The 26468-nt window shown below is 46.9% G+C and overlaps 1 protein-coding gene across 1 annotated transcript in view; it reads right to left on the bottom strand.

Annotated features, from left to right (window-relative positions):
• The window catches only part of WWOX (WW domain containing oxidoreductase), a 935050-nt gene that overhangs the window by 326966 nt on the left and 581616 nt on the right, over positions 1 to 26468 (bottom strand). The gene's annotated exons all lie outside the window — the stretch shown is intronic.

The raw sequence follows: 26468 nt of genomic DNA on the forward strand, positions 1-26468 counted from the left end.
AGACAAGGTGTAACTACATTTTTAAAGCTCTCCATTTTATATGTATGAACAGGAAAGAACGAGGGAGAAAAAAAGAGAGGCCAGAACAAAATGGAAATTGTGGCTCTCTGGGCGGAGGGTTCATGCTTGATTTAAATTTTCTTTCTGTTAAATTCTTCTCCCAAATATTCTGTCATTTTTTAAATCAAATTTTTAATTTCAAGATAATGGCAGATTGTGAGAAATAATAAATAATACGGCAATCCCGCGTCTCCTTCACCTAGACTCCCCCCATGGCGCCAACTCACAGACCTAGAGTGACATATCACAACCCAGAAAGTGACATCGCTATAGTCTAGAGAGAGACCGTGGTCCCTCGTGTTGCCCTTTATGGTCACCCCACTCACCCCAGGTCCTCCTTATTCTTCATTCCTATAAATTTGCCATTTCAAGAATGTTACATAACTGGAATCATGTAGTATAGGACCTTTGGGGACTTTTTCCCCCTTCACTCACAGTTCTTTTGCAGCCAAAGAAAATACTGGGTATACGCATGAAGCCTCACCATCGTAAGACTAAGTTGTTCCTTGAGTTGTCTGTCTCACGCAATCTCTAGAAACCACTAAAGTCTCCTCTCTCCTGAGAGGCCCTCCTTGACCTCTGGGGACCACGGAGTGTTTCCATCGCTCTGCAGTGCAATGGCTGAACTGGCCACTTTCTGGTAACACTCTGCCTTGCTTCTGCGGGTAACGAAATCACACCTGCAGCTCCCTGACCTGCTTCCCTCCGCTTCTCCACCACCCACAGGACGTGAAAAGCTGCCTTCCAAAGCACAGCCCCACCGAGTCCGACAAGGAGGCCCCTAGCCACCTGCATTCCCCACAACCCAGACACGGAGAGAGAGAGGGACACGGCCCACCACCTAGGGCTTCTGGTGTCTCAGTTTGCTAGCTATTCTCCAAACTCAGCACGACACAATAGAAAGAACTTTGGAGACACTTGGAGTTCATCTGCGCCCTTGAGTGGGTCTCTGGGACTCAGTTCTCTCATCTGTAAATGGGGACGATAAAACTTGCCTTTATATTTACAGATGTGTCTATATACTACGATTATGAATAGTAATTAAACTAAATTTAATGCTTGTAATGCCCCTCTGTGATACCCCCAGATATATGTGATCGATTTGGCTGTTATTACAAATAAATCAGCACAATAAATACAAGTCCACCCTGGAAATTCACTTTGGTCTCTAATTACTCAATCTTTTTCTCTCTCCTTCTCAGTATTTACAAAACACTCTCTTCCCCGATAAATTCTTTCCAGTCAAGAACCATGCAGACTCACTCCTCTCTAAGGGGTCTGTGTTAAATCTCCACTCTTACGGCACTGGGGGAAAAAAAGAGCGTTTCACTATAGAGAAGTATTCGGGCTTTGAGTGATGTCAAAGGCCTTTGAACAGGCCTTATAAATGACATCCATATTTGTCCATTTTTGACTTAAATTGCTTTTGGTTCAACCACTGCCGTGAATTGCCTTGATGCAGTATCATACAGAATGACACAAAACACAGAGCAAGAAGCAAGTTGCTGGCGAGGATTAGGAAATGAAGGAGTCACTGCCTTGTTCGCTTCTCCAAGCGTTGGAAGAAATGAAACTGCACTGAAAGGTAATCTCCACGAACCGTGATAAGACCAAGTGACATTTTACACAGCTCAAGTCTTCTGGTGCAGCCTTGCAGTTATAATAAAAGCCATTTACATACAGCTCCCGATTTTATAAGTTTGCACGTGCTGGTTCTTTTCTTTTTTTCCCCCCCTCTTCTTCTTCTTCTCTCTCCATCCCTAAGTGGCAGAGAGCAATTTGTGATTCTGGAACATCTCGTTAAGATGCCCTGGCTCGGGTTTCCTTTGTGCGAGACGGAGAGGCAGCATGTGCGTTCTGGGGCAGAAGCTAGACTCTCCTCACCTTCCCTTCCTGCAGGCCTCACCTCCCCTCTTTCCTCTCTTCCTGCTAACTCCTGATTCTGGGGGGAAATATGGGCTTGGCAAAGGCCCATCTACTGCCTCGCTCCTTAAGCTAAGAAATTCTATTTCATCTCAGTCCTGTGATGAGTGATCCAAACCACGGGGGTCTCAGATGTGTAGAATAATTAAGTAGACTGAAATTTAGATAAAAAATCTCGGGTTCCAGCCTCGTCTCTGCCACTTAGAAACTGCTCGACCTTAGGCCGGCTGCTCTAATACCCTTGCTTCTCACTCTCTGTATCCAGTAAAAGGCCTAATGCCACCACCTCAAGGGCTTTCGGGAGGGCTAAAGGAGGCACTGCGTTCGCAAGGCCCTGGCGTAGCACCCGGAGGTCGGGAATGCTTGTTCCCTTTCCTTCCCATCCACAGGCGTGACGTGTTGACTGTGGTCACTACGCTGGTGGGTGCTGTCACTCAGCCGGGGCCCTGGTGGTGTACCCCTGGGTGAGCTAGCATGAGGAAAATCCAGTCCTGCGGAAGCCACTGACCGAATGGCAAAGGGAAGCTCCGATCTCGGGTCAGCACCATGGGCTCTTGCAAATGGAACCCGGGATTCCAGGCCCCACATTCGTCCTCTGCCAGTGTCCTTGTGCAGGCCACACCTCTTGGCCTCCTGAGAAGCCTTCCCTGGTGCTCGCGGGCAGCGCAAAGGAAGAGTGAGGTTCGGTGTGAAGCGGATGCCTGTTATCCGGGGCTGTTCTCATCTCCATACAAAGAGGCCAGGCAGTATAGATCTCTTCATTTTCATGTGTACATACAAGGTCACTTTCTCAGCAAATCAATAGCACAATCTGAATACACAATTTTCATGTCATGGTGTATTTTGGAGTTGAAATACATCGAAGGGAACAAGAATAACAAGGCTTTGAAGGAGGGGCAGCATAGGCAGGAACACAATTTCATGCTTTCTTGCTGCTGGTCTCGAATACATCTGAGGCTACAACGGAGATCCTTCCTTCCTGAAAAGTCAGAAACAAACCAACCAACCAACCAACCGAAGAATACTGAATTATCAGATTTGAATTTTGCTTGAGAGAATTTTCTGAACATCTCCAGGCAATAGTTTGGCAATGTTATGTTTCTTTTTTTCCTGCCATGTGGATTTCTCTGTCCAGCCTGGTTTTCCCACCTCTTTATGAAGTCAGACTGGTGAGTGATGAATCCTGGAGCTGCTGTGGGACTTCAGATTAAGTCACTTAACTTCTCTGTTTCTTTCTCTATAAAGTGCAGGTGTAATAACTGGGTTAGCCAATAGGAATGCTGTAAGGTCCAAAGCTGACTTACATATGAAAAACTGTGAACCTTCTTAAGTGTCTGAATTATTTGATTTCACTGTGTGTCCGACATAAGCCCACCTTCTCTTTCTTCCCCATACAACTGCTTCCTCAATAAGCTCAGGAATGCTTTTTATTTTATTTATTTATTTTTTAAAAGATTTTATTTATTTGGCAGACAGAGATCACAAGTAGGCAGAGAGGCAGGCAGGGGTGGGGGGGTGGAGAGCAGGCTCCCCGCTGAGCAGAGAGTCCATTGCAGGGCTGGATCCCAGGACCTTGAGATTATGGCCTGAGCTGAAGGCAGAGGCTTAACCCACTGAGCCACCCAGGTGCCCCTGCTTTTTATTTTAAAGGGAAGTTTCCCTTTTAAAGCCATGTTCCCTGCTGGCCCCCTTCAGGAGGATGTGGCCAATATTAATATGTGGGTTTTAGAGAATCTGAGGACACTTTTTGCACATCACTTTAAATGTTGTAGCTAAAAGAATAAAAGCTAGATTAAAGTATTAAATAATTTGGCTGGGCGAAGGCATTTGCCAGCAGCCTGGCTCTTGTTTTCTAGATAATAAGAGCATTGCAATAATGAGAGGCAATGCTGGATAATGAAGAGAAGGATTACAAGAGGAGGAATAGCTTCTGGAATGAGATAAATCGAGTCAAATCCGTGTGTTAGCCCAGAATCCCTGGGCTTCATTTTTGGGAGTCTCACTCTCCTCTCTGTAAAATGGGTGCATGAAAAATAAAATAAAATGGGCATATGTATGGCAACCCCCTGCAAGGATGAGTCTTGGAAAAGCCTGGAAATAATATCTGCAAAAACCTCAGCACAGGGTGCGGTTCCTGGTAGGCCCTCAATAAACTTGAACGGTCATTACGATCACTCAGATGAATGCGGCATGTGTAGGCGATTACTGTAAATAGTCACTGTATCCATACAAACTAAAGTTTCACGTTTTTAGACTGAGTAACATTTTTGGTTCTGGCTAAACTAGTCTCCTAATTTGACACGTGCAAAATACTGAGGTTGCCATTCCTCTGTCTGCACACCCTCCCCACCATAAATTCCCCCTGCAATACACAAAATCTTTAGTCTATTAAGAAGTCGGGGAACATTCAGGAATAGGACAAGGGTTCTTGGAGCCCAGTCTCTGCAACAAATGACACCATGCTTTCGAATCCGCGGCAACGGGGACTTTTACATTTTGGACCCATGTTGCATCTGCCAGCATTCGTACCTTGTTTACAGACCTCCCGAGGATACACTTTTCTCATTTACTATGTTTCTTTGGATGGCAACCTATACACCTCCCAATAAATTTTGGTTTACCTAGGCGCTGACGGATACAGAAAGCTAGATTCAATTTGTGCCGATTTATGAGACATGGGCACAGCAGTCCTGGAAACTTTCCTGTGGCTCACTTTATAAATTAACCCCTTATTTAAATATTCTGCAGACTTAGCACAGGGCAGCATTTGATGGGGACGCTATCCCCGATCAGCCTTCTGGGCCTCTTGGTGTTTGCTACCACGACACAGGGGCCCCACTCGGCACAGACAATGCTGATTTACAAGATTTACGAGACAGGGCAAGTGTTTGCATCCCGTTGCTATTCAGGCCACGGCATCTTTGGTCTTGCTGGGCTTTGTAATACTAACGTGCAGATGTCCTTAACTGAGGCACACGTGAAAGCCAAACTCTGGGCTGCGCGTGTGAGCAGCGTCTCGATTTGACGGATGGCTGCACCCATGCACGTAGTCTCTCCTTCAGCTGATGTGTTCCAAAGCCCTAATATGTGCAAGACACAGCTGCAAAAGGCAAAGCGATGCAAAGTGGAATGAGGCAGGATACCCACCCTCGAAGAGCTTATATTCCACCTGCATGGTACTGTACGAATTAACAAACAAAAAACAAAACAAAACAAAACAAAAAAACCCATGAAATTTATGAGCCAGCAGACTCGGGCTTGAGAGCCACCTCGTTCACTTACGAGCTGTGTTAACTCTGGGCAACTTACTAGATCATCTTAAGCCTTAGTTTCTTCCTCTGCCAAGTGGGCACATTCACACCCAATTTTACAGAGGATGGATAGAGGTAAAAAAGCTCAGTAAGTTGCTGTGAAAACTCTAAGGGCCACACACGGCGCGGATTCTTCCACACGTGCCGGTACCGCACGTGCAGTAAAGGGACAAAAGAGGAGTCACAGGAAAATCAGATCCAGGAGCTGAGAGCCTCAATGGGTTGTAATTCCCCAGGGTTGTGGCGGCGTGTCTGCATGTCCGAGGAGCTGTGCTCCGGTGTTCCTCCCTCCCAGTGAAAAATACGAGAGGGATGGGAGGCAGGGGGAGGAGAACAGGGCGGGCAGACCAGACCGCTCAGGAAGGAGAATCAGGGCTCTGCTGAAGGAGAAGGCAGAGCTCCGGAAAGGGTGTGATGTAAGGACTACGGTTTCAAAAATAGGGAAAATGCTGAGCCCGGCCCCCTTATGGGTTTGTTTTTTTTTTTTTTTTTTTTTGTGGTGGCTTTGTTTGTTTGTTTGTTTGTGTGCATGCCCCGAACAGTCAGTTGAAGACACCGATGGGGGCGCCCACCACACTGTCCAAAGGATGCATCCTTCAAGGCAGGTTTCTTGCTCTCAGGGAGGAAAATAAGCAAATCAAATTTGTGAGTTCAAAAGGGAGGGCTGTGATGATTGTAAATGGATGTAATATGTATGTGGCGAAGTCCTTTAACATGATGGGGAAGTTCAAGGTTCCCCTGGTGAAGTTAGATCCTGACTACATGGCTGCAGATTATCCCGGTGGGCAGCCCTCTTTCCAATCAGAACCACCCTAGCAAGGATGATGACTTCTCTGCCCAGAGAGCGAAGGGGCAGCTGCGTTTTCCCACAGTTCAAGCCTTTTCCAAGGGCTGGTCCAGTAAACCAATTAGGTGTTCAAGAAAGGCCAGGGGACACTGAACTTGCAGGTCATGGCGATTTAAAAATATGCCCACAAGGTCCTTGACAGCATCTCCCTTCAGGTAGTGGAGCGGGTTGCCTCTCCTTAAATACGGACTAGACTGGCTCACTTCCCATGAACAGAAGAACGAAGCTGGGGTTACGGCCTCGGATGGCATGTGATGTCCCAGACTGATGTTGAAGAGGTACCATGGCACCTCCTCCCTGTGCTCTCTCTGATGTCACTCCAGTGCCTGGCTGGCATGCTGTGAGGACACTTAGGCAGCCCTGTGAAAGGTCCATGTGCTGCAGAATGGATGCCTCCTGCCAGAAGCCATGTCACACACCAGTTCGGAAGTCACGGCTCTGGCCCCGCCAAGCCTGCGGAGCCTACAGCTTGACGGCAACCTCAGGAGCAACCCAAGGCCAGAACCGCTGATCTAAGCTACTCCCTCATTTCCGATCCAGAGAAACTGTAAGATACTAAATATTTATTGTTTGAAGCCACAGTGTTGGGATAATTTGTTAGGCAGTCATTGGTGACTGCTACAAAGACACAGGGATAAATACATGAATTCAAAAAGAAGAGAAAGCAGCGATAGAAACAGCTACGCCCTGAGCGAGACGAAGGCCATTTGAGAAAGAAAAATTACACAGGGACCAACAATGCTAGGACCTGCCACACGGGATCCCCCACCTGGAGCCGTACCAGCTGCTGTGACTTCCAGCCGATTCCACTCCCGGGCTTGGCATGCACTGCTACAAATCGGTACTCCTTGAGAGCTCTCACAGTAACTGTAGTCATCATTGTTTTTGCTGAAACTTACCGAGCAGTTACTATGTACTGGGATTGTGCTCTCGGCCTTCTAAGAGTTATCTTATTGGATCCTCTCGATGCTCCTAAAAATGTACATAGCATTATGATCACTCTTTCTCAGAAGAGAGAAAACTCAAGAAGAGAAAGGTTAAGTGACCTGCCTAAGGCCCACTGCCTATTCAGCATGTGGCCTGCCTCCTGCTGTGGAGGTCAACAGTGTGGCTCCAGGTGGGGGACCAGGAGGCATTTAAAGCTACAGGGTAGACCCAGTGTGTCCTCCCAGAGCCTCAGTTTCATTCTTGGCTAATCAAAGTCACACACAGTTTTTACATGTACGTGAGCACAGATATTTTGAGGAGGATGCAGGCTTCCCCTGGAGCTTTTAAGGTAAATCTTAAAGGCTCATGGAGGGCTGCCTCAGGTGGTGTCCCAGATCCCAAGAAGCACATGTGTGTTCTCCGTGGAAAGCACTGGCTAAGACACAGCTTGCAGATGAGGAAATGAAGCTGGGACAGGGGCTGTGACTTCTTCCAAAGTCTCCTGTCAATCAGAGAGCTGAGCTCCGGCTGCTCCAAATCCAATCCTGAGTGCCCCCTTGCACCCCGCCAGCCCCTCCATCAGCCAGGCTGTGGCATCTGCAAGGCCTGGGGAGGGACCGAGCTCCTACTTCTCTTGGCCCAACTCCCCAAATATTACAACCTGCCCCTCCACTCCGATGGAGATCCTGATTATGGCTGCATCATTAGCGTCCCCAAAAAGAACAGTTTCCAGATCCTCGTAAATGTATTTGCAACAATTGCAATGTCGTTTTTGATAAATAATTGAGGACCAGATGCCTGACCTGGCGATGGGAGGGGGTGGGGGCAGGGCTGGAGGAGGCAGAAAGGAAGCTCTGTGAAAAGGACAGAAATAGTCATTTGCAGTGGCAAGGAGGGAAGGAACTCTCTGACTCCCAGGGGGCCCGGAGCTGCTCAGATGTTCCCTCCAATACAAGCTGATGCCGTCCCACTCGGCCAAATCGACCTGAACAGCCCAGAAAGCTGCGCGGCCGCACCTGTCAGCCCCAATCGGCGCTGCGGAAATTTTGTTAGGAAAATAGATGTACTGAGATTCAATTTTTCGATTGTCTGAAGGCTTAATTTAGTGACCTTGGAGAATATCTCCTAGAGGTGAAAGAAGATGCTGGGAATCTGCTGGGTGGGGGAGGACGGGGCTTCCCTGGTAATGGGTAATTTGTTTACTGTAATTCTCAGGCCTCTTCAGGAAGCCAGGGAAATAGTCAGATCGGTGCTGCCATTTTCTTAATGAAAAAAAAAAAAAAGGCACAGGGGGCAGGAGAGATATGAGAGAAAGAGAAAGAGACAGACAGACAGACAGAGACAGAGAGAAAACCCCAGCCGTGTATGCTACTTCCTTAGAAGCAAGTAGACATTAAGGTTACATACACACACACACACACACACAAAGAGAGCATATAAATAAAATAAATAGATGTTTATTATGAAATTATAAAATACACCCTGAAGTAGAGAAAAGGGCACACCATATGCCGGTCATCTAGACACAAAATGACTTCGTCCGTCCCCTCCACCGCCTCCGCGGCTCCCCGTTGCTGCTGCCGAAGCCCACAGCTCACGTCACTTCACCTCTGCTGACGGGGCATGCCGGTCGGTGTTGGGAGGAGGCTGGGCCATCTGGCACCGCTGGTTTGCTTACTAACGAAACTACCCAAAGAAATCTGCCAGTAGGAGGGAGCGGCTCTGCAACTGGGCCTTCGGATTCTGTCTCCGGCCCTCAAAGGTACTCTCTCGGCTTCTGGAAGTCTCAGCTTCCCTAGACTGGGGAGGACAGTGGCACATAAATCTATGAGGGGACCAAATGGGAAACGATCCCAAATCCCATTACAGAACCTGGTACAGGCTAAGGGAATGGTCATGTCTAAGTTTTGCTGCTTATACCCCATGTGATTCCAGTGACTTTCGTCAGGCTGGGCCTCTAGAAAATCCTCTAGATCATGGGTTGGCAAACCTTTCCTGTAAAAAATGAAACAGTAAATATTTTGGTTGGCTTGGTGGATCTCTGTGGGAACTACTCGATTCAAGCTTGAAACTCTAGCTTGAAAGCAACCATACACAAAAGGGCATCAATCAGGCAAGGCTGTGCGTTCCAATGACAATTTATTTAAAACCCAGGCAGTCAGCTGGATTCGGCCCGTGGGCCGCAGTCTGCTGACACTTGCTCTCAGACCAACTGCACTCAGGATGCGATCACCCATCGCCAGCATCGGGGCCCTGTGTGGCTGGTGAATCACACAGATTCCTGGGTCCCATCCCGGATCAACTGAATTCTACAGAGTCACGAAATCTGAGAGACGGCCCCCCAAGCAATCCTGACGCGTGCTGAAGCCTGGGAACCTCTGTTCTAATCTGATTAAGGGGTAAATGGAAGTATGCATGCGGAATGCAGAAAACACTCCTCCAAGGACAGTAACCATCACTGGGTCTCAAATCTGGCCCTTGGTGCCCTACATAGCTCAATTACAAAACAGAAACAGTAACAATACCCAAATTGGCACCATTTGTTACCCAATGATGGTAACAGCAATTAATAAAACATAAATGGCACAGAGCATAGTGTAACTGATAGAGGGCACAGCTGAGGTTTGGCATACAATAACAGACAGTATTGTTCATTATTAATCCATGTGTCTAATAGCATTTGGTGCACAGTAGAACCCAGATAAATAAGATGCATTATTATAAATTAAATTATTATATATAATTATATGCTAGTGATAATTACAAGTGGCCAGCGCAGTGCTGTGCATATCACAGACACCTGGCAGACTGCTGATCACAATGGCGGGGACAGTGATGAGGTCAGAACCCTGTGTGCGGCACGCGCCGCCGGAATGTTAGTCCTAGAACCCCTCCTTCTCTCTCGTCCCTGGCCTAGAAGCTGCTCTTTAACTGTCATCACGGCTGAGGCTGTGACAGGGAGCAGGAGCCCAGCCTGGGTGTCCCCAGGCCCCAGGCCTCCGGTGGGGCGTTCAGATTAGATCTGCCGGCAGCCCTCTTCCCTCCTGTTACCTCTGGTGTTGTAGGCAGCGGTGTCATTAAGGCCTCATGGCCTGAGGAGCTAACAGAGACACCAGGGCCTCCCAGTCGCCGATGCCTGAAGCAATCTGCACCTTCTGGCACTCGGCAGCTACCCCCCGCCCCCATGACCTGACAATGGCCACTGTGGCTCTGTCCCCGATCCTGTCAGCCAGCCCGGCCCCCTCACTCCGGCAGATGAATCCATCCAGAGCCCACTCCTAACAAGGAGGCTGGCGGCAGGCGTGCCTGGCTCCTGGCCCAAAACAACCACGCAGGCTGGTACCCACAGACCTTCCCTTCCCTGGTTCTTTCAGCCTAGGAGTCTCCCTGCTGGAAAATGAAGCGAGAGAGATGCTTGAGGGGAAAAGTGTGGAGAACAGAGGCGGGTGTTAGAAATTATAGGCCTGGCGCTGGAATGGCACCCACTTCAGCTCCAGCAGTTTCTCAGTGAGTTTATGCCAGTGACCTTAACTCTCCTCATCTGCAAAATGGGCCTGGCTGGCAGACTTCTCCTCCAAAGGCTGCCCTCACCGTGCAAAGCTCTTGGCACCCAGCAGTGCTCAGCAATGTCAGCGCTCACTGGTTTAGAGGGTCAGACATGCTGGTTTCCATTCCTTTACCTTTTCAACTGATGCTTACTGTGCTTTGCAGATAAATCTGCTGCAACTCCCCCAGAAACACCTGCAGCCAAATCCCCCTGACAAAGCTGTTAACCACAAGCTCTCCGGCTTCCTTTCCACCAGCTGTAAAATAGGGGGGCATCACTCGAACCCGGCTGGCTAGTCCTCAGGAGGAACGGTATCTAGAACCTGGCTCCGTGTCTGGCCCATTGTGGGCATCCAGGATTCCAATTTCCACTTAAAGAGGGAGACCAGGGCCAAGAGAGCAACAGCAAGGCTGAGGAATTCCTCGAAAATGCTCTGTCTTGTCTATTTCACACCAGCATGCTCTGCACTGTCCTTTAAACGCACGCATTTGTGGGAATGGATGCATACATTGATGCAAACTCCCTGACACCAGGGGCCAGGCTGGTTTACCAAACAGGGTCTGTTATGTCAGAAGAATGGACTCTCTCTAGCACGGTGTGGGGGCTCACGTGGACAAGCGGCCCCTCTCCTACGGCGTCCCAAGACGCGGGTCATCCCGGCAAACACTCAGGCGATGGTGGCTTCCCTCACCTCTCTCTGCTCTAGGAGGCACCTGCCTCCCGTTTCAACGTGGAATGGGGGGGATGGCGTGGGAGTCTGTACTTCCTCACACACGCAGGCTGCTGATACAATAATGTGACTGCCAGGCCCCTCCCCTGCCTCAGTCCCCCACCACCCAGCCGCCCCAGCTGCCCAATGCAAACATCTGCCGGGATCATTAAGGCGTTTCTATACAGCGCCAACCAGGGGCTGACCCTGTGACCATTTCCACCATTAGATCTGAATGACCTCAGCAGCGGGGCTGAAAGGCCGGGGTATTAATTCACAGAACCACAAGCTCAATTTAAGATTTAATTTGAGATAACGAAGAGCTACTGAAAGTGTATTCAAACTTCTAAGCGTGCAGTAAAAGGCCTTTCCCTGTTTTTCAAGTTGAATATGAATCCAATATTTCTGTAACAGGATTTATTTGCAAATTTACAAACAACATGCAAGCCCCTTTTTTCTTCTTCCAGTTCCTTCTGTTTCATCGAGCCCCTTTATGATGTTCCTTTCTAGGATTCTTTCCCCCTTTCATTTCCTAATTTACAAATGGTTGCCTCTTAGGGATTTACTTTTCCACAGGCTTTTAGAATCTTCCCCAACATTCAGGTTCCCTTGGATTCCAGCTTAAAAATCCCAGTTGTTGGCTCAACAACGACAGTCTCCTATAAAAAGCTTTGGCCTACAAGGTAGCTAACTCTCTAGGAGGGAAGGCGATGACAGGATCCCAAACCATATGCCACCCATTTGGAAAACTATGCTTCCTGGCTCTGCTGAATGTCTAGACGCTAAAGATTTTATTTCTAAAATATTTACAATTCTGTTTGGAAATGGAAATTTTAGTTGGTTCAAGTATGTTTCAAGATACCAAAAAGGTTTTTTTGTGTGTTTTTGTTTGTTTAGTATTTCAAAATGGAGCTGAGGATGGGAATGGCATACTTTGGACTCAGAATCTTCCCTGGTATTTACTGAGTATCTATTTTGTGTCTGGCACTATGCTGAGTACTTTCTTTGTATTTTCTCAAAGACTAAGTCCAGCTTTAGAAATACAGAGATTTGAGCTTAAATCCCACCAAGCAATGCATCTCCTCAAGCCTTTTTTCCTCATCTCTGAAACGTCACATACCTTGGTGCTTCCTGAAGTCAACTTTGAAAGCTATAAACACATAAACGTACGGGCATAAAAATACCACTGGGCTCAGGGGCAGCTGAGCATGACCCGGGGACACCATCGGGCGTGAGGATCCCTTCCACAAGCAGCACAGCAAACATTCTGATTGCTGTGAAGATGGCACAGTGGGCAAAGGTGGGAAACAGGGCACTTCACAAACTTGCGATTCATTTACTTTATTTGGCTTTGGGTTTTCAAAGTGAAAAGCAAGAGGTGGGTGGGCCGGTAGAGGAAGGATAGGCCGGGAGACCAGATGTAGCAGGGCTGGCCGGCTTCCACCTGGCCCCCAGCTGCGTAACCTTGGGCAAGTCAGTCTGCGTGTCTGGGTTGCAGTTTCTCCACTTCTATTATTCTTTTGCTCATCAGGCAGAGATGAGGCTCACCATAGGGGATGGCTGGGGAGATGTTAGACCACAATTCCTGACATGGAGAAGACGCCCAGGAGAAAGGATGTGAGAAATGACCCAAGTGTGTGTAAGGCTGTGAAATGGGTTGACTAGTATTCCCCCCCAATTCATGTTCGTTCACTCACAACCTTAAAATGTAACCTTCTTCAGAAATAAGGTCTTGGCAGATATAATAAAGATAATGTATAATAATATACAATATATTAATATATTTATATATAATTATTATAGTATAATATTTTTATATATGTATATATATATATATATAATGTATATAATAAAAATAAGGATTGAGGGAGCCTGGGTGGCTCAGTGAGTTAAGTATCTACCTTCGGCTCAGGTCATGATCCTGGGGTCCTGAGATCGAGTCCCACTTTGGGCTCCTTGCTTGGTGGGGAGCCTGCTTCTCCTTCTCCCTCTGTCTGCCACTCCCCCTTACTTGTGCTCTCTCTACATATCCAATAAATAAAATTAAAAAAAGAAAAAGAAAACAAAATGTTTCTAAAGGATTAGTGTGGGTCCTACATCCAACGACTGGTATCTTTATGAGAGACTGAAAGGAACACATAGGGACATGCAGACGAAGGGACTGTGAAGACACAGGCAGAGATCGGACGGTGCATCTGCAGGCCAAGGAACACCAATGATTCCAGCAATGCAAGAAGCCAGAAGAGAGGCAAGGAACAGATTCTCACTCAGAGCCTCTGGAAGGAACCAACGCTGCCAATTCCTTGATTTTGAATTTCTGGCCTCCTGAGCTACAGGAGAGTACATTTCTATTGCTTTAAGCTGTCTCGTTTGTGGTCATTTGTTACGGGAGCCCAAGGAAATGCAGCCAGGCCGTGCGGTTAGTGTTAAAACAGGAGGCACTTTCCCGACGACAGACTTGGTATTTTTACTTTCACTGAGATTCCAGCATGTCTGGGGGGGGCAGTCGGTACACTACTTCTGAGTCTGTTCCACTGATCTACAGAAAAAACTGTCCAGATAGGTAGTCAGTAGTCCATTTTACTAATGTGAATGAGGCCGAGTAGAATTTCCCAGTTCATCAGTTTGGAAGATTTTCTTTTAAGGATGGAAAAGTGATTTGGGTGTCCCCAAACAATACCCTTGGGCCTTATCTGACGCCATCATGATTTCTAGCATGGGGATGGCATCGCCTGCGCTGGTTTTGGGCGTGGAAGTCTGCGGGGGCCAGAGCTTCAGCTCGCACTGGGAAACTATCCCTGCACCGCGCAACTGGCTCCTTGGCTCTTAAAACACAGGGGCACCCATTATGGTTCTTCTCTATTCAGCCGTGGGCTTCAGTGGTTGGGGGCTTCTCCTACAACTTCCGCCAACAGGGACTGGATCTCTGTGCGTCTAGAGTGCCCAGCAGAGCACCGAGTCCATCCCAGGGGCTCGGAGGTGTCCGAGGAATGGAAAAGGTTGCACGTGACAAAGAGACCTTACTTGCTTTATTTTGTTTCCACCACATTGCCACGTTATCATCCTAATTTTACAGGTACAGATACCAAACTAAGAGCAGAAGCGACAGACCAGCCTATCTAGAAAGAGGCAGACCCAGGGCTGAGCTCAAGCGTCACTGCTTCAAAGGCATGAACCCTGAACCATCCTCAGATACGCCCCCAAGCTTCCCCTGAAGGATAAAAATGCCAGGGGCCTGTGGTTCTCAAGCATACAGAGGTCCCCAGCAGCACTGAATGACATCGGCAAACAGGGGCCGACTGGCCCACTCCCCACGAGTCGAGTCGCCTGCCGAGCTCGGCTCATTTTGCCCGGGGAACTGGCGGGCGGAGAAGACGCAGGAAGGAGCCGGACCCTAGGCAGCCGAGTAGGTGGGAACGCACAGGGGTCATCGCTCGCAAAGGGACAGTGAGTGCCATGGCACTGGGACAGTGCTGAGCTCCTCCCCCACTCCGACTTCCAGCAGTTTCCATGACAGCCCTCCGTCCGGGCAGGGCACTCTGGGGTTTACGGAGATCGGGTGACTTACCTACGGACATTCTGCTTAGGAACCAGGCTGCCAGCCCGGGCTTAACGCACACATTTTACCTCCACTTTATACTCCCCCTCCCCATGCTAATGTATTTCTGCCAGTATCCTCCCTTAGACATAAGCAAACCTTGCAATTAAGAGCGAAAGGCTCCACTTTGGAGAAGGAGAAACTGAGGCGCCGCCCAGTTAACGTGTTGGCCGGAAAGCCAGTTCCACGGTAGAGACAACACTCCCGGGTCTGCCCTGTCGCAGGGCTTTCTACTGTACTTCAAGGTCTGGCTCAACCGGGGCTACAGGACAGCTCACAGCAGCCCCGCAGCAAAGAGGAGAGCTGCCTGTGCTGCAGAAGTTGACGGCTGAGGCGGGGGGCGGGCGGGGGGGGCGGGGGACCCTGGTGTGTGGCGCAGGTCTCCCTTCCAGGAAGGTGTGGCCTTCAGCTGTCAACCCCCCTGCCCCGTACCAGGGCTGCCTGACTTGCACGGACTCTCACCCTCCTTGGGGCAGTCTGCCCAATGACTGGTCAAGGCAGGGGTCTAGAGGCCTAGCCATGTTAGCCCGATGGGGGTCACCACTGTGGTGGGCCTTCGAGCATCCGAGCTCTCCCTGAGGCCTTATCCTATCAGCTTGGCTGTTCCCTCTGCCCACGCCAGCTTCATTCCACAGGCAGTGACCCTTAAAAAAAAGTTCTGCAGGATACACTTCCCTTCAGAGTCAGCTCCCTGTAAAGCTCAAGGAGAAGAGTTCTCATTTCTAAAGAAAACCATCTAGCCTGATAAGAAGGCTCAGTCTGGGTGACTGGAATGTCTGGAGACCCTTTTTCATCCAAGTCAGAAGGAGGAAGCACATGTCTCCGAGGAGCAGCGAGGGTTGGGGCCCGAGAGCTCCTGCGAATTTCAGAGGGAGCCAGGGGAAGACAGAGCTCGTCTGAGCAGGACCTACTTGCCTACACACCAAAGACTCACCCCCGACGCCCACAAGTGCAGGACACAACAGGGGCTAAACTTGAACTTCTTTGTTGACATAATGAGTGCTGGCACCAAGCAGGTGGTTTTGTAGCCAACTTGGCGTGGGTTTGTGAGTTTTGATTGGCAAATTTGAAGCAAAGTTCAGCCAAGTTCTATATCTATTTTGCACTGTGCCTTATGCGCAACTAAAGAAGCCAACTCTTCCGATAGGCTTTCAGTTTTATGGCTGTTGGTAGCTGAAGATATTAGCTCTTTAAGTGGACAAATGCTTCTGGCAGCCCGGGCTGCACTAGGAAGAGGAGAAATGCCTTCGGGTTCCTCCGAAAATTAATGTAATAAGATGCATTAATCAGAATTCTATCAAGTCTACACACTTGGCCTGGGCTTAAGAGGCAATACTTTGAAATTGCAGTTGGCTAAGCTTCCCTATTCTTTGCAAATCAGAGTTGGGAAAAAAAAAAATGGAGCAGAGCTAATGTTTAAGAAAAACTGGCAATGGGAAAAAGGTTGAAGCAACTTTTAATTCCTTAGGTCCGCCAGGGGCTACGGAGGGTAATGGGCAATTTGACTTTTGTATTTCCGCACAGGTACTTTAGACTGGGACCAGAAACAGTTGGTTGGACCCCTGGCCAGCTCAGGACCCGTTTGGGCAATGGCTTGGCCCCAAGTTAGTTACTTGTTCAGTTTTGGCTAACAATAACTTACTTTGGGACTTGCAATGGAATCTTGGCTCTTGTTTGCCTTCAAATGTTTGTAACCAGGTGATGAGAAATTCTGGAAGCTCAAACAGGTTACACAGATGAGCATGTTCGCACTGTGTGACTCGTGACTTAAGGATTAGCTTCTCAGGAAACCAAAAACACTGAGCCACAAAATCAGAGCCAGAAACAGTTTCTTCCTAATTGCGCACTTTTAGGTGACACCACATTTTAAAGTGACAGGACAGTGCCCTGAAGATTGTACTACAATTTGGTTGTGCTTTTAACATGAGACAGCTACATCTGTATTTACCATTATAACTTAGTACCCAAGAGATGAATATTTTTAAAGACAAAGGGCCAGGCTTTTGTGGAAACATTTTTCCCCTTGTATTTAAAAAAAAAAAAAAAAAAAAAAAAAAAGTGGCTCCTTCTTGTCTGGTAGACTTCAGTAATTGGCAGGATTTTGAGTAAGCTCTTTTAAGAGCCCTCTGTTTCTATTTTCACATTAAACACACTTGCAATATCTATTAAAAGCACAAATACTGAAGCACACACCAAGACTATCAATGAGCTTACATCTGGAGGCCTCAATCTATCAGGAGAAATGAAGCGAGCATTCATAGGGCTTTATTTCTTGGGGAATTCACATGTTGGAAGAGAAGAGGGTGCCCTCTTTTTCTTTGCCTCCTGGACCTGGCCAGTGTCCCACACTTTATATCAATTCCATACCCGAGGGCTTATCAGAAGGGGTCAAGTTCAGGATGTGATTAAAACAACAAATACTGGATTCTGCCTTCATCTTGAGGAGTTTTTCCATTAAAGCCTGGGGGATTCCACAGGGGAAAGGCAGAACAGACACATGGATAATTCCACCATGTTCTGGCTGGGACCCTGTGGCCTTATAATTCTAGGATGATTGAGCAATATCCCAGGAAAGACACACAAGGTCACCCGGGGGACTTGGGAACATCTATTTGGGAGACAGGCTCTGAGGCCTGAAGAGATCTTCAAAGTCATTCTCAAGGTTATGCCCGAGCATGGATGGGGCCAGATGTGAGCGTGGATTTGCAGGCAGCCAAGCAGCAGGATGAGAGGTCTGCCAGCAACGGCCCTTGGCCTCGGCCTGACAGTTGCACATTTAGCTCTTTAGCTCCTTTCCAGATTTTGTTTAAAGAGCAGGAAACAAAGAAGGATTAAAGCCCAGGGGAAGAAAAAGGAGCCATAACTCAATGGCAGTCTTCCTTCACAGTTTCCCCCATTCCATAAATGTATTTTGTATGAAAGTGTATACACTGGGCAAGAAGAGGACTGTGGTTTCAGATTTTACACCCTACCCATGGGTCAGGCTCCTGGCAGATACAGACGGCGCACTCAAGATGGATAATTTGAGGAGTATTTAATAAAGGTGCTACTGGCCAAGATCAGCGTAGGGTCTAAGGAAGCAGTGAGGTGTTGTGCAGTGACCTGGGGTTAGTAACAGAAGGAAGAGCTCCCTGCCCTTGCCAGCTGGCCAGGGAGAACCTGCTATGGAATGAGGCTGTCCACCCGCACCCTGCTGGGAGCAAGCCTAGGGATTGAAGAGCATAACCCTGCTTGGTTCTGAATTCCTGTGGGTACAGGCCCACCACTGGTGAATCCAACCTGAGCATGAGAGACCAAGAAAGCCCACTGAGGGCAGCCTCCCAGGACACAGGGGCAGGGTGGGAGGGATCCCGAGGCACAAAGATAACTAGGGCACAAACCATACTCTAGAGGGGCTTAAGGGGCCTTGAGAACCCTACTGTCTAGGCAAATGAGAGGTCAAGTACCCATTTTTCCCCAACGTCAACCAGGAGAACATGGCTGTTATGGTTATACCACTGATCCTTAAACACCACGGGGGTTAGGCATTCCAAACACACCCTCCTGGGTGCAGAGGAAAACCTGCGTGTAACTTGCCTCTCTCAAACCTTCACTACTTAGTACTGTTGACCAAAAGGTCCTACCAGTCATATAAGCAGTCAATTAACATGTCTCTTGTATATTATACTGCCTTCCTACAATGCACTAAGTTAGAGAGAAGAAAATGTTATTAGGAAAATTATAAGGAAGAGAAAATACATTTTCGGTACTGCACCGTGTTTATGGGAAAAATTCCACGTAGCTGTGGACCTGCACAGTTCAAACCCAAGTCGCTGAAGGGTCAACGGTGTGTCAGCATGCCACGTGAGGTGTTACATGAAGGCACAACTCTCTTCCCAGAAAGATCTCAGCTAGAAACCCCTAGCCTAGATGTTCTCTCTGGTTTCTTCCAGGTCTGCTATACAGGACTCCAAAGGACAAACTGGTAGTCCTGGGGTTAGTAACAGAAGGAAGATGTCCACACGGTGCACATCTCAAAATCTGTAAGGTTAGCGAAGGGCACTGACACCTTCCGCTCAAACCCATGGAGGCAGCGCCTTTTGTTTGGTGTGTACATAGAAAAGTCAACATTTTGAAGTAGAGGTTTATTTTAATCTTTGTCTTGGTAGTTTTATTAGACGGTGGGGCATATGGGATCTAAAGATCAGAGAAAAGAGATAGGACCATTTTTAAACAGCATTCCATTGAATTTGCATAGGAAAAGGAATATTCATTTTAAGATTTCTAGAGAAAAGGAGGTATTTCAATGGGAAGATAAAAAGAAGGAAGGGGGCAGTGGAAATGAAACTCCACGAAGATGAAAAAATTATTGTCTTAAGGACACACAGAATGAAGGCACATTTTCTGCTGAACTTCTCTAGGAGAAAGGGCTAGAAGGGCTTCCCAGGATTGGCTCCATTGGCCTGTAGGAGTGGGTCTCGCTGAACTCGGCTTCCCCTGTGATGGCTCTTTGTCGGACAGAGAAACTTCAAGCTAGTGTGCCAGGCGGTGTTATCGAATGCAGATATTCCATCAGGAAGAGAAAAGGAAAACTCACCAAAGAAAACAACAGCTACCTAAGCCAAGGGAGATCTAATATAACCCACAGATTGGGGGGTGGGGGAGGCCAGCCTAGGAGAGGTTGGAATCGGGGCCCTGCCTTTCCTAATCTAGATTAATGACTTGCTCAGGCTAGCAGCTACAAACTTGCCAAATGTGCTGACCGCCTGAAATTAGCGAAGGTGGTGTCCACGGAAGGAAGGAAGAAAAGAAAATGAGGGGAGCCTGAATGCGCCTCACTCATATGCCTGACATATGACAAATGAAATTAACGGTGACAAAGAGAACAACGAGCATTAGGTAGTAGAAAACGAACTCCAAATGAATATGGCTGATCTCAAAGGGGCCATCCACTGTGGTTGACAAGACCTTGGGATTACAACAGACACACGCGCTCACAAAGCAAAGACCCACATGCAGCGCTGCTCACATACATACGCACACCGCAAGCCGGGCACGGCCGAGTTACACAGGCAGATCACATCGCTTTCAACCGGACAAACTGCATGTCCCTGGGAATCAGAATAGATTATCCTGGACTGTGGCAAAACTCAACTCAAGTGTCTCACTCTGTTCTGGTCACCTGATAAAAATTATATTCATGGGACACTTGAACGGTATTAGGAAAAGCACAGACGCTGGTTCTCAGAGTTGAAAGTCTGAGTGTTCATAAAAGGGCTATGTACATATAGTTCAGGAGGTGAGAAAAAAGGGGAAAAAATTCAGTGAAAATTATTTTTGGCTTCAGACACCTATGTGAGGTAGGTTACTCTTTGTCAGCAAAATAGCAAAAATCAGGAGCAATATTAAAGGTGAACTCGAGCAGCTGAATATTTTTTTCTGAAAAACAAAAACAAACCCTAATTATCAACTGACCATGGGGAGGGGAAGACAGATGTATATACAAATTGCAACAACAACAATAAACAAGCAAAAACAAGTATCTCGGTATTCTCCTATAACATAACGAAATGAAAGAATTTTGCATAAATTTAAAAGGAAACAAAATATGTAAAAGGAATTAAAAAGGAAAGAAAGAGAAAGAAAGAAGGAAAGGTAGCAGATGCAGTGAACATGCATGATGACAGTTGCTAAAGGGCCTCTAATGACAGGAATATACTAGTTAATACATTTCCTAACAGAGGAAAATCCAACCCAGAGAGTCTATGAATCAGGAGAGCATAGAAGACCATGAATTAATCGACAACTGCGGAATTCTTTATGAAGATTTACCTGCGTGTGTACGTTCTGAGTATGTGTGTACACACAGGCATGTTCCAACCCGAGCGGTACAGAGCACTAACTCTCCCAGACTGTGAGTGACCGAAGTCCCTCCAGTCTTATTTAACTGGTTGTGCACACGCATTCTGGTGCAGGTCAGAAGACAAGAGAAGCCAAATGTTCCCCCTTAGGTCACTGCGTGCCTGTCCCTTTCTTTGCCATTCTCTGAAACATGGCAGAAGTTACTGAAAGATCAGGGAAGGCTCTTGACGTGCCTGGGGTTCCCTAGCCATGCTTCCGGCGTCGGAAGCCCGTGCTCTGCCAGTGATATTTTCCATGTCTGCGGGTTCACGCAGCAGTACTGTCTCTCCTGGCATTATGACAAAATGACGGAGCACTTGTCTTTTTGGATCTTGTGCTGTCATTTGTCTTTTTCTATGGAGGTTTTTTTTTCCCCCCTCCTGCATAAGATGATTTGTCTCCAAAAAGAAAAGTCTTAATATAGTTATTCCTTCAGAGGAGAGCAAATCTGGTTGACATCCCTGCCCTCTTCCACACTTGCTATTCTGGCCCACTTGGGTCGGGATTAGGCAGGTTTGACAATTAGAACCGAGTGTCCTGTTCAGCAGACAAGCGGACATGGATGGGCAGAGAGTACGATTACCTGCCATTGCAGAGTCCATCCAGGCAACCGCAGCGGCACTGAAAGACGCTTTAATCACTTGTTGGCTGATTTTGCTAACAAATATGCCTCTAGGAGACCTAGGTGACACTGGGGCTTCCCTGATACGTCCTAAGGATGTTCTCTGGGCCGGCATGTCACAGTAGATGGCTTACTACCAACTGCCATAGTGCTGCGGTTCCATTACATGGGAAACAAGGGTGGCTTTCTGGGGGGACGTAAATATATCCGCTTACTCTGTGTCGTGGGGTGTGCAATTAGGCAGAACCTAGTATTTCTGAGATTAGCTACCATTTAATGGATCTAGGTGGAGGCTTCAAATCAGCAGGGAATAAAACTGCGTTCTGCCAGGAATTTCTTGAGGAACTCAGCATAATGTTGAAGACACAGGGCAGTGAGCCCCGACAGCTCTGAAGGAGAGTATCCAAGGACCACTAACGCAACTGTGTTGGCTTGCTCTTCCCACGACTCTCAAGTCCCTGGCTAAGGGCTTTGGAGATTTTTATAAGGGGCCGAGAGATTGCCTGGAAGCAAAGGAAATAAGACCTTAACTCTTTCCCTCTGGAGGATCCCTGTTCTTAATGCTTCTCCAGTACTAAGAGATTTGCTAAACAGATTTCCTTGTCTTCAAGGAAGAACATGCTTTGGGGGAGGTGAGCGTGGACTGCGGACCCAGGGGAAGAGGGCAAGTTTACAGGCATGTTTGCGTGTGACTGAGCTACCCCAGGTAGTGGTTATCCACTTGGGAACGCGACCCAAGAGCTTTACAAGAGCTCCAACGTGGATGCAGAAAGAGCGATACCATCCTCCTCCTCCTTCCTTCCCAACGGAGTTTTAAGAAACTGTCACTGCACTCACAGGGACAAATGAAGGCAAGGCAGCCGGCTAAGCAGATCCATTTGTTCCCTTACTGGAAGGCAGTGGAAACAGTAAGAGCCCCTGTGTCCTGGATTAAATCTCTGAAATTCTTTAAAAAAAAAACCTGATGGGAGGAATAAAAGAAAAGAGACACCAAGGAGAAAAGCTGGACTTCCACCTACTGGGGCAAGAAGAAGGTGGGGAAAGACAGTGACAGGGGGCAGCTGAGTAGCTGGGGTGGAGGGACCGGTTTCAGTTACTAGCCTGAAAGTTAAGGATAGATTATCTTAGTTGTACCTGCTGCGGAAGCAAATCATATCAAACACAATAAAAATATTTTCACTAGAAAATGATGTTTTGGGGGCTACCTGGCTGGCTCAGTTGGTAGGGCATGCAACTCTTGATCTCCAGGTTGTGAGTTCAAGCACCATGGTGGGTATAGAGACTACTTAAAAATTTTCTAAAATCTTAAAAAACAAAAAACAATGTTTTCCTCTCCAGATTACTGTGGTGGATTTTTTTTTTTTTTTTTTTTAGATCTTCCTAGGCTTTGCTTTGCTTAGGTTTCTGTTCCCTCTTCCCCCAGAAAATGTCTAAAAACATTCTGTTCCAACATCCATTCCAAGTAATGGGGCACATGGTCCAAACCATCCAGGAAAAGCATTTGTACATTTTCTCATCAGACTTAAGATTGGCTCTGAAAATGAACGAGGGCAGGGGGAATGGGGAGAACTTACTCTCTCCACTCGGAACACCATGTATCCTTGGTGCTTCATGGCGTCCGTAGCTCATTAGCTACAGTTAGTAAGAATCCTGTGACCTGTGGGGCCATAAAATTCCCCATAATAATGCATCAGGTCCTGAGAGTTCCCCTAAGTACATTCAGATCAAGTGCATGACATTTCCCCCTAATGGTGGCATTGGCTAATGGCCTAACAGAATTTCGATGGCTCCACCAAGCCACACAATTCTATTACGTAAGTTCAACGAGTGGCTATCGTTGGGGTTGATGGGTAGACTCGGAACAGCATTTAGGCTAGTGGTCAAGAACACACATGAGAGCCCTGCGAAAATTAAACTCTTGGAACATCAGTCTACTCATCTTTCGAGTAGGGACATTAATACTGACTGCATAGGTCTGGGCTGGGGATTATATGGGCTCAGGAAATTAGACATGCTGGCTTATTTTTCTGTTGGAGACTATGTTGAAATTAATGATGCACTGAAGAAGACACCCCTGCTTCTTACAGTTATAAACAGACTTGTCTCCTTTCCCTAATGGTTGCACGCTTTCCTACTACGAGAATACCTTTAATGGCATCAGAATTTCAGACGCCCACACTTTTTGTAACCACTGATTGCGTAATACATAATGATCGAATAGCACTATGCATTCCGTAACATGGCAAAATAATTTCTCTTTACACATCACAATTGCATTTCTCCACATTTGAAAACCATCGTTACCCACGTAAAGACAATTCTTTACTTCATGTGAATACCATCCTCACAGCATGCATAGATTTAAAGAAACCAGAGAGTAACTCTGTAGTCCAGAAGGTTGAAGCACTGAGGTCTGGATTCTTTGAGGGTGTCCAAGGAGGAGGACATGGAAAGGTTGGCAAAGGACAGAAGACTGAAGCTGGATGTTATGGGTGCCAAGAAAAAGGTTGGGGGGAGGGTAGTTGCTGCAGGGAGTTTAATCAGTTGGGCCATGCCCTAGAAGGTTCTCCAAATAGAGTAAGGGGATGCCTTTGGGCATCAGGACTATGTGGGAAGATGAAACATTTGAGCTGGTTGATTAACCAAATGAAGATGGTAAAGAAAAAATGGAGAACGAGTCTGTAAGGCAGTGCTTCCCAATAATACTTTTTCCAACGATGAAAATGTTCTGTGGTGAGCTGCCCAATATGGTAGCCATGTGCAGCTCCCAAACACTTGAAATGTGGTCAGTGTGACTGGAGTAGTGACTTTTTAAAAAAACTCATATAATTTACAATAATTTGAATTTAAATAACTACATGTGGCTACTGGCTATCATGTTAGAAAGCACTGCTCTGAAGTTTGCTCAGGGCTGCTTAAAGAGATCCTGATTATATAATACTAAGTAGTTCCCTCTGTCTGAGAATCAGCTAATGGCTGATAAAGGCTGGGACCTTTCAACCCAACGAAATATGTCTTTCTAGAAGCCATAAAATCCTTCTAGGTGAAACTGAGTTGCTTTATCCCATGGTGCCCTGCTTTTGTCATATCTGAATCAAGTTTTAGCCACTGTTATTAATTAGAAACAGGGTAGAAGCAAAAACATTTAAAATAAACCCAAGCCCTGGATGTTAAAGCTGTCATTTTTTACATGGCCTCATGATTCAACGATTAATGGACCTTAAAACAATCATAAAACATCAAGGCCCTTGCTCAAGCTTAGGAGAGCAAGAATAGCTTTACTTCTGCTCCGGTCTTCTTGTTTTAAATTCATTGGGTGTCACCAAGCTCTGTAAACACTTTTAAGTATTTTGACATTGTGGTATGAGATGCTGTTAATCTGTTTCCTCCCTGACCTTCATTGGCCAGCAGCATGTTGCAACTCAGAGGAAAATTCATGAAAAACAGCAAGGATGTACTCAGTGACATAGATTAGGACACAATAAAACTAAATAATGGCTATAATGTACACAGATTCTGATTCAATAAACTAACTCACCCACGATTTATTGAGCGCCCAGTCTGTACCAGGCACTTGATGGACACTTGCCCATATAACATATTTTATTTGCACAATCCTCAACATAAACACACGGAGCCAGCATCAGTGTCCCCATTTTATAGATGAGCACAATAAGGTCCAACTGTGAAGTTAGTAATGGACAGAACTGGGATTTAAAACCAGGTTTTCTGACTCCTAAATAACATTTTTTTTTCCTAGCATGCCACTTCAGGATAGTAACCTTTTGCTTATGATCTGTGGCAGATTGTATTTTTCAGAAGTGGCCATGGCAGTATTTCTAGTCCCACATTTTCTTCCAGAACCCTTTCATTGCCCCATCAAGAGGTGGGGTGTCTCTCCTCTCCCTGCATGCCTGGAAAGCCCTGTGTAACCACCTGCACAAAGAGAATGCAGAAAAACCAAACTATGTGACTTCTCTGGCTAAGGGCAACAGAGAGTAAGTGTGACTCTCTCTTGGAACATTCACTCCAGAACCAGCGGCCATACTGTGAGGAAGACCCAACTGCCTTATTGCAAGGAAGTGTAGGTGTTCCCGCCAACAGTCAGGATCAGCCTCGGATTCATCCGTGAATAATGCTCAGATGACCTCCTCACACCCTCCACCCCTGTCCCTGGTTTATAGGCTGCCTCAGCTAACGCCGACTGGAGCAGAGACAAGCTGTTTCTTCCAGCCCTGAGGAAACCACAAATTCATGAACAACGTAAATGTTGTCATTTTAAACCACTAAGTTTTGGTGTGGTTTGTTATGCAACAATAGCCACTGGAACCTGGTCAAACTTTAATCAAACTCTACAGAATAGGCAAATGCTTTAAGTTCCTCATCAAAGACGTCCAAGGGCTAGCTAATGTGTTGCCATGAAAGAAATCCTGAGAGAAAAAAGATAAAAGCTTGGCTATGGAGAGACACTAAGAAGCTGGAAGTCCTACTATACTAGGGAATTGAACGGAACACTTGAAGGAAAAGAAAACAGAATGCCTAAGGAATATACCAGAAAGTTCAGATTTATGGGACTGTACATTTATTGCTTTGACTGCTAAGATCTATCTAGAGCCTCCAGTGGCTTTGGACTCATTTCCTAGTTTGGCTCTCAAAGACTTCATGGCTTAAGTAGATCTTCTACTTTTGTCTCTTAGGGGTATGGGATGGTACTGGGTTTATTCCACAATGTTCAGAAGATGAGGAAAATATTCCCAGATGCTAGAAAGGGGACCCTCCACAGGGTACCCGACAAGGCAGTAGAACATCTTACTCATTTCTATATTCACAAACCCTGGCACCGTCCCTGCCAGTTTTTAGAGTAACTGAGAAAAAAACCCAGATATCCTCATGGACCTACGGTCATAAAACCGTTAAAGAAGGTTGGCAAAGCATGACGGTGACTTCTACTTGACACTTAACACATTTCACCAAAGTGAGAGGTTATTTACATCTTAGCAACCAATCACCTAAGACCCAACATGGAACTCACCACTTTCTAGAT

Source organism: Neovison vison, chromosome 7 (genome assembly GCF_020171115.1).
Source record: "Neovison vison isolate M4711 chromosome 7, ASM_NN_V1, whole genome shotgun sequence".
Classification (NCBI taxonomy): domain Eukaryota; kingdom Metazoa; phylum Chordata; class Mammalia; order Carnivora; family Mustelidae; genus Neogale; species Neogale vison.